An 8,961-nucleotide genomic window follows, 5' to 3' on the forward strand; every position below is an offset into this window, starting at 1 on the left:
CAACAAATAAGGCAGTTGGTGGCAGGCGCCAACGCTGATATGTCTTGAGATGAAGAGAGTCGAGAGGTGCCAGAGGGACCACAATGAGCTAAGGATAAATCTAAATTATGAATCAGCAGAAGCTGTGATGGAGAGAAAAGGCAAGCGAGAATTCCAGGCCAGGGAGCGGGTCAGCAGCAAGCAGAGAATGGGGACCTGCAGAGAGAAGGCGGGTACCTTGTTGGGGACAACCGGACAAGATCTGGGCTCCTGCTCCAGTGTGACCTCTGTGGGCATTCTTTCTCCCGGTTGTGCCACTTCCTCCTAACTTCCCTCCACTGGTCTGAAAAAGTCTGTTTACTGCAACTAAAAGAACGCCACTCAATCGGTTAGCAAGTAGAGACAGACAGAGAAAATAATAAAAGGAGCCAATTAATAAGGGAACCACCTAAAAGAACAACTATCCTGGCGTTTCTGGGAACAAGACGAATTGACATGTGTGTAACCATTTGCACATTTCAGCTTGGAAAACTTATGAGAAACATGGAAATTGAAGCCAAGCTCGCTCACTTGCACTCTCGCTCTCTCGCTCTCTCACCAGTCACCACTGCAAAACCAATTCATTTTAATCAGAAAGCCAGATGGGGAGCTTTGCAATTTACAGCTCTCCCACCTACTTCTCAGTGGATCTTCTTTTTTCTTTTTTTCTTTCTTAATTTATTGGGGTGACCTTCTTGAGCTGCAATGAAATTCTGGAGCAAAGAGCTCGGAAGGGAGAAAAACATCTTGAAATACACCCTTGTTGCCACTAGAGGGAGATGCTTCCGTGTGAAACATGCCGCACCCGGTAACCTACCAGGGAGAATTCTTAAGCTGAGACCAGAAGATGTGAAGGGACCTGTTCCTCTTCTTCCACTTAGAGACCTGAGGAGGCAGTACCCTCTCAGTAACCAAATGGAGTCTTTCTCCACCCTGGTCAAAATAAAGCCGTGTTTACAAAGTTCTCGTGATATCCCAGAGTTCATGCAGAACAAAGCAGCCGACTGGATGGGGAGGCGGAAGGAGGGAGCCAGGAGAAGAGAAGTCTAATGCTGCCCTCAAACAGCTGAGAGAAACAGGGAGGGGGGCCGTGGGTGAGAGCTACAGGGAGAAACTTAATTGCTCAATACAAGAAAGGCCCCTTAAAAACAGCTGTCTAGCCATGGAGTGGGTTGCTGGACAGGGAACTGACCTTGACCATCTCCTGGGTGTGTTGGAGATGAGACGCCGTACTGTGTGAGAGGTTGGTCTCGTGGACTCAGATTGCTTCCAGCTCTGAGTCCACAGAAAGAGACAAGTGGTCATGCCCCTGGCCCTCTGGGTGGCTCTTTGCCAGCCTTATCCCTACCTGCCACCAGAGGGCGTGGTTGCTCTGGAAGAAGCCTTATCAATGAGGTTTTCAGAGCCACAGCTTGAGAGTTCAGTGCCCACCCTGGATTAAAAGACTATCTGTTAGGTCAGGATAGCACAATGGGTCTGGTTTTGTTGTACCCCGCTGCTCCAAGCACATTGCATCGGCAGGAAAAATATAAAAAGGGGAAACCGAGAGATACATTATCTCCAATCACCAGCCAACAGCATAAGGACTGTTTCCAAGCAAAGGGTTCAGGGGGCCAAGAGGAGCAACCCTAGGCAGGTGGAGTTGGACGTAAGGGAAGAAAAAAAAATCCAAAATCATCCCATTCAAAATGAACCTGCATATTTAAAATTACAAAACACATGAAGAAATCAAGGGCAAAGCATAACAGACAAAAACATTCGCAATCTGAACATGAAGCAATCCAGATGACATTAATTCTAGGAAGCAGCATAATAGATATACAGAAGTACAGTGAGGATGTTCCAGAGAGAAATGAAGGCATAACGTCTGCGGTGCAAACTAGGGCAATGGCCAAGCAGCACACGCAGAGGCCCAAAGATCAGCACCCACTGGGAGCTCACAGAGAGGAACATGAGGGCATGTGAAGGCCCCCATGACCCTTTTCTCCTAGGGCAGCACCCAGAGGTACAGCAGCCAGACATCAGACATCAGAGGGACAGTGACTCTCAGACCGAGGGGCCTTGAAGCTATTGACTAGGTATACACCAGCTTCTTCCTGGGACAACCAGAGGCTGCGATGTGTGTCATGGCAGAAGGATGTGGCAGAACCTGGCATCCATGTCCTGGGTGGGAGGTACACCAGTACTCCTGGGTGTGAACAAGGCTGGGGTCCAAGCTGGGTGGTTGCAAGTATATGACCTAGCAACCTAGCGGCAGGGACCCGTGGCTGGGGCAGCATCGGCCCGGTCCAGGCCTGATGGGCACCGCTCCTGTGGGTCCCTGCAGGAAGCCCACTCCTTTTCTGGGAGGACCACCCATAGAGGATCAGTCCTAGAGAGGTCAACAGTGACCTCTCAATAACATTTTCAAAAGAAACAAAACAACAGGTAGACATGAGAAAATTTTTTAATCTTGGAAATAGAGTCATTAAATTTAAAAACTCAATACTCACAAAAGTCTCTACCCTGGTCACAGGCAGAGAGGGAATTAGAAAGAATGCAGCCAGGGCACGAAGAGATCAAAGGCATGAAAGATTACTTAAGATGGCACATGGGGCCCTGGCCAGGGTGGGGTTTGATTTCCCGTCAGGCCGAATACCTAGGTTGGGATTTTGATCCCTGGTCAGGGCCTCAGGGTGTGTACCAGAGGCAACTAATCAAGGTTTCTTTCTCACATCAACGTTCCTCTCTCTCTCTTTCTCACCCCCCCCCCTTCCTCTCTCTCTAAAAAATTAATGGACACATATCCTCAGGTGAGGATTTAAAAAAAAAAAAGAAATGGCGGATGGATTAAGAGGATCTGATAAACACCCAGTTGGAGTTTCAGAAGTAGAGAATGAAGGGAATGGTGAGGAAAACTTAGTTTATTTCTCTCTTTCTTTCACATCCAATCCATCAGCAAATTCTTGTGACTCAGCCTTTGAAATGCACTCTGAATCTGACAACTTCCCTCCCTGTGCCTATCACCATGATCCAAACGCCACAACCTCTCTCCTTCGAGCTGACCTCTAGCCCCTTACAGTTCAGGCTCCATGCAGCAGCCAGCGGGGTCACGGTAGAACATGAATCTGCTTGTGCCATTCCCTGCTCAAAGCCCTCCAATGGCTGCAATCCCATTTAGAACAAAGTTCAAAGGCCTTACTTACTACGTCCTGCAAGTTTCTCAATAATCTGGCCTGTAAAATTAGACCTGGAAAAGTTAGAAGTCTGCGTTGCTGTGATGCATGCACACCCATGGCCAGTGCTGCCTCGCATCCCAGTCTCCTCGCCCAGCCCCCTGCACTGACCTCCGGCTGCTCCTCCGACACTGAGCCACTCCACCTCGGGCGTTTGCACTTCTTTCTCCCTCCGCCTAGCGGAAGCATCCCCCAGATGAGCATCCCTCGTGTCATTCAGCTCTCTGCTCAAATGTCCCCTCCTCAGAGAGGGCTTCCCTATCCTTCTGTCTAAATACCCTGCCCCACCCTACATCACCAGCCTTACATACCCGGGAAGAGAGAATGGCCTCTCCGGTGAATGGTGTTGATGTAGTTGGTTATCTATATGAGGGAAAAATAACTGCGCCCTTATCTACATGCCAAAAAACATTGCATCTTTTGCTGATCTGATAAAAAAAAACAACAAAAAAAACACATAGGTATAGTTTTGATTCTTTCACACCAAAGAGCTCTTGTTGTGTTGGCTGTTGTCATTTATTTTATTAGACAATGTAAGGGAAAGGGGGCCAGTGCCCCTGACTAAAAAGTCAGGTATTACATGCCTTAAAAATTCTTGCCTGCAGACCAGCTGGAAATCACTGCTCGATCTCATAGCTCCAGGCACATCCAAGTTCCAGGCAAGTCCAAGCCTGAAGCTTACACAACGAGGAAGGCTGCCTTTAAGAAAATGTGTAATTGTCTGTCTGTACCACTAGAGTCTCTATGGGGGCAGGGCCTGTCTTGCTCACCACATGACTGGGAGGCTGTCGCAGAGTAGTGCTCACTGAGGCTCATGGAATGAATTAAACATATAGAGGGGGGGCAAAAGTAGGTTTACAGCTGTGAGTACATGAAACAGAGTTCATTTTTGTGTAATTACTTATTTATTATTTATTATTTTCCATACAAACAGCCCCAAAGAGTGGAAACGATGTCCTTGAAATTCTCTGTGCCCTGCTTCTCAGACCTGTGGCCGCTCTGGCCCTGGGCTCTGCAGTTAGGAGGTCAAAGCCTTCCCCAGGCCCACGGCAGCCTTTCTTTCCTCTTCTGTCTCCCACTATCACCCTCCTTCCCTCTCCCACAGGCTCAACTCCTCCTTGAACATCCCTGGGCCTTTCCCCCACTGTGCCTTCTTGTCTGGAATTCCTTTTCCCAGCATGTCCAAATCCTACACTGCCCTCCAGATCCAGATCAAATGCCACCTCTTCTCTGCCAAGCTCCCGCTAAAACTAATCTCCCCTTCGCCTCAACTCCCACGGCCTCCTAGCTGTCCTTTGCTTATGGTGACCCTCCCTCCTCACCTCATTGATGTTCCTCAAACCCTCTCCCAAGATAAGCTCCTTGAAGACAATCTGGTTTATTTTCATGTTTCCTCCCATCTATCCCTTATTCAGCAAGGCCTACCAACTAATCAGTAAGGGGTTAAATGGAGAATGACATCCTGAATTCTGGTGCTGTTGATGGAGTAGGCCGTTAGACAGGAATGAGCAGAGCAGGAACTATATATAGGCCAGGTACAGAACGTCACCAGGACATAATGTGCCAGGTGCCTAGCAATGGGAAAAACTAGAGAAAACAACTATTATAGGCTGGGACCTTTCCTCCCCTAGTGTGTCATTAGTCATGTGGTTTGGAGCCTCCTAGAGGACAAACAAGGTGTCGGAGAATAGCTCTATAGGACTCCCTACAAAGCCCTTACATGACCACTCCCTTGAGCAATAAGCCCTCAGGACCATGAGATCCTGACCAGCGTCAAATAATCTTAGAAACAAAACCTTGGGTCTGTTGACCACAGAGACCGAGTGTTGGTGAAACTAGAAATACCATCTAGTCCTCAGTTGTGTTTCAGCTCCAGGTCCAGAAAGGCAGCAAATCTGGATGAAGCAAGGCCTTGGCTGACATCAGGACCAGATGCAATGACTAGTGACTCCCTATCCTAATGCTGACCAATCAGTAGTGACCACCTTGGAAAGCTGATGAATATTATATTGAGATTCTCCCCTGAGACCACCCCTAAAATCCCCACCTTTAGAAAACAGATAAAAACCCTTTAGATATAGGACCCATTCCCCCTACCCCCTGCCCCCCCCCCCCCCCCCCGCCTCTATCTCTCCCACATGCCTGTGCCTTCTTTCTCAGGCACATACTTTTGCTTTCCTTCTCCTAAGCTCCAAGGGCCCTTCTTTTGCCTCTGTAACTTGTTTCCTGAGCCCATGCAATCTAGCTGGCTCATTTCTTCTACTCTGCGACTTCCTAAGTAAACTTCTTGCATTAGAGCTCTTGACTCTGAATTATTAATATATATATATATATATATATGGAATGCTGTAGGGCACGGCTATAGGGTTAAGCCTCGGACTGACCTGTTGGCAAAGCCACAAACAAGTCCCAGCTTAGAGGGCACAGTCCTCTTAGCATAATTAGGCTTGACCTTAAGACGCTCCCTAGATCCTTCCTAGGTAGCTAATGGGCTGAGGGAGATGTAGCAAGTGCTGCCAAAAGAAGTGAAACTCACAAGAACATTGTAACTATGGTGACCACTACCTTGTTTACCTCTGGCTATAAAATAAAGGCTCAGCTTGCCTCTGGATCTCTCTCTGTGACCTCAGCCAGGCACAGGAAGATTCACCTAGACCCAGCTTATTCTCTTTGTCTGTCATTTCTTCATCCTTTTGTCACCCTCACTCAGGCTTTCAAACCCTTGGCTGAGCTGGCTCGGCACAGAATGCTTCATGAATTTGTGTGCCATCCTTGCACAGGGACCATGCTAGTCTTTTCTATCATTCCAATTTTAGTATATGTGCTGCTGAAGCGAGCACTGAATTATTTCTTAACCAAACTCAAGAACCAAGGTCCCACATTCACCACTACTACTGCCATTTTCCAAGGTAAAATACAGGAAGAGGAATGGGCTTGAGGGGGGGGAAACAATAAATCCATGTTAGACATGTGGGATTGGAGGTGCCTGTGAGATATCCACATGTAGATGAATAGATGGTTCTGGCACCCAGGAGACAGAGCTGGGCTGGAAATTATGCAAAGGATTTCTGTCTCCATTTAATGAATTAAGAAATAGAATTTGGAGAAAGAACTTATTCAAACTTATATGGCAGAAAGGAGTAAATTCCAGTAGTGGATTCTGTCTGACACTATCCTGCCTGGGGAGAGGAAAGGAAACAGAAGACTTCCCCTGGGAGCTTGGGGGAAATTTAGGAGAGTTGGGGTTCTACTGGTTGCGCCACACCAGCATGGCCAAGGGTGAACCTGAGGAGGGGTGGTGAAGGATTGAAGAAAATACAGACAAGAGAATACAGCTGGGGCTCGGTGGATCTCCCATGCCTGGATGAGGACACAAAAGACCCAGCCTACAAGCCGATGCTTTATGTTATAGTCAGATTAAAACAAGGGTAGATTAACATGTATACAAATGTTCTTGTTTTGGCAACACTTGCTGCACCTCCCACAGCCCATTAGCTACTTAGGAAGGAATTAAGGAGGGCTACAAGGTCAGGCTTAATTATGCTAGGAGAGCTCTGCCCCCGAGGCTGGGACTTGTTTGTGGCCCTGACACAGGTCAGCCCGAGGCTTGATCCTAGAGCCGCTCCCTACAACTGGTGACTCCAGTGGTTTTAGGCACATCCAGACCTAAAGGAGCCCCTCTTTTTGAGCCCCATGTCCTCAAAGGCAGACTAGTGTGGTTGAAAAGGCACTGGCTCTGGAAATGTGTAACATGTGAGTAATTTATGTATAAGCTTAGGCAAGTCACTTTCTCTCTCAGTGCCTCAGTTTCCTGAACTATAAAAGGAGGTTAAACAAATAATCCTTAAGGTTTCTTATAATCCTGACACATATGAATTAGTAATTCATTTCATTAATTCTTTTATTTTTAATACAAGCCCAGGAACATTTCTTTTCTAAGTACTTCATTTCTGAGTAATATTAATATCATTTTTATAGTGTTCATTGTAGAAAATTTGTCAAAAGGGAAAATCCCAAAGAAGGGGGAAAAATCATTACAATATCACTAGTTAGAAACTAGTTACTAATATTTTGCTGTAATTTCTACTGGTCTTTCTTTTACTGTGCAAATATACATACGTCTTTTCCTTTTTAAAGAAATTGGATAATAATATCCACTACTAACGGAGCATCTGTTACACATCAGGCTCAGAACCAAGTGCTCTGACTACATATGACCAATCCCTGCAGGGCATATAACAATGTCCCCATTTTACAGAAAAGAAAAGCAAAGGGCAAAAAATTCCAGAATTCCTACCAGACTAGCTTTCTGAGCTGCTTTATTTTGTGTGTAATTTCTTTTTCACTTAATTCACCTTTAACATGTTCCCATTTTTCAAATACTTTCCTACCACATTATCTAAGTTGCTTCAAGATACTCAACATACAGTCCCTTACTGCTAGCATTGACGATATTTTCCATTGTCACTGTCATGGACAATGCTATGATTATCTTCCTCCCATGTCATTCTTTCCACTCAGTCATAATTGTTTCCTTAGGGTAAATTCATAGAGGTCAAATATCTAGGTCAAAGGATATGTGTATTCTTAAGGCTATTAACAAATAGTATCAGGTTGCCCTCCCCCAAAATTGAACTATTCTTCACCCTTTAACAGTTTATAAACGTTACATTTACTTGTGACCTCATTAACATTGGGAATTACCTTATTTTTATTCATCTTTGCTGATTTTTTTAAAAAATATATTTTATTGATTTTTTTTACAGAGAGGAAGGGAGAGAGATAGAGAGTTAGAAACATCGATGAGAGAGAAACATCGATCATCTGCCTCCTGCACATCTCCTACTGGGGATGTGCCCGCAACCCAGGTACATGCCCTTGACCGGAATCGAACCCGGGACCTTTCAGTCTGCAGGCCGACGCTCTATCCACTGAGCCAAACCGGTTAGGGCTCATCTTTGCAGATTTTGTAAATGAAATTTCTTGTCTATAAAGTTGAACTTCTTTCTAATGTCATGGATCATCACATGATTCATTCTAATAAAAATTTCTTATACAAATCCTTGGTAGATATGAGAGAAATAAAGTATTGGAATGAAAGAAAGAGAAAATTAATTTTATTCATTTAACAAAAACCATGTACCTAATATACACAGAGTATGTTATAAGCCCTGCAGGAATTTAAATTAGTAAGAGTGAACAGGTATTATGCACCTACTCTATGCTCAACAGCAGGCATCTTAAGTATCATGACAGACAAAAAGGCCGGGGGAGGAGGGGGCGGGAGAAGGTACAATATTTATCCTCCCAAAACTTGTAATCTAGTTGGGGAGGGGAAAACCAATGCCCAGAAGGTGTTTTGAACTTAATTTCTCCCTTCCCTGTTCTTTCATGGACCTGCCTTTCTTATCTCCATTGTGGATTTGTGAGTCAACCTTAAACATGCCTCTCTTCCAGGTCACCTGAGAGCCCCAAAGAACAGGATGGTGTCTTACTCAGACTCTTGTCCCATCATGTAAAGGCCAATGACTTCATGATTTCTTCACAGTCACTCAGTGTTGTAAAATGGTGGCAGGTTGCCATGTCCTCTACCCAGTCCCACCCCACCCCCACATTAGCCCACTGCGTGCCTGAGAGCATCAGAACCACAGGTGGGCACTCAAATGCAGGTTTTAGGGGTCTCCATTAAATTAGCATTAACAATATTAACATTGGTTTCCTTAAACCC

The sequence above is a fragment of the Myotis nattereri genome (genome assembly GCF_964212035.1).
Source record: "Myotis nattereri genome assembly, chromosome: 9".
Classification (NCBI taxonomy): Eukaryota; Metazoa; Chordata; class Mammalia; order Chiroptera; family Vespertilionidae; genus Myotis; species Myotis nattereri.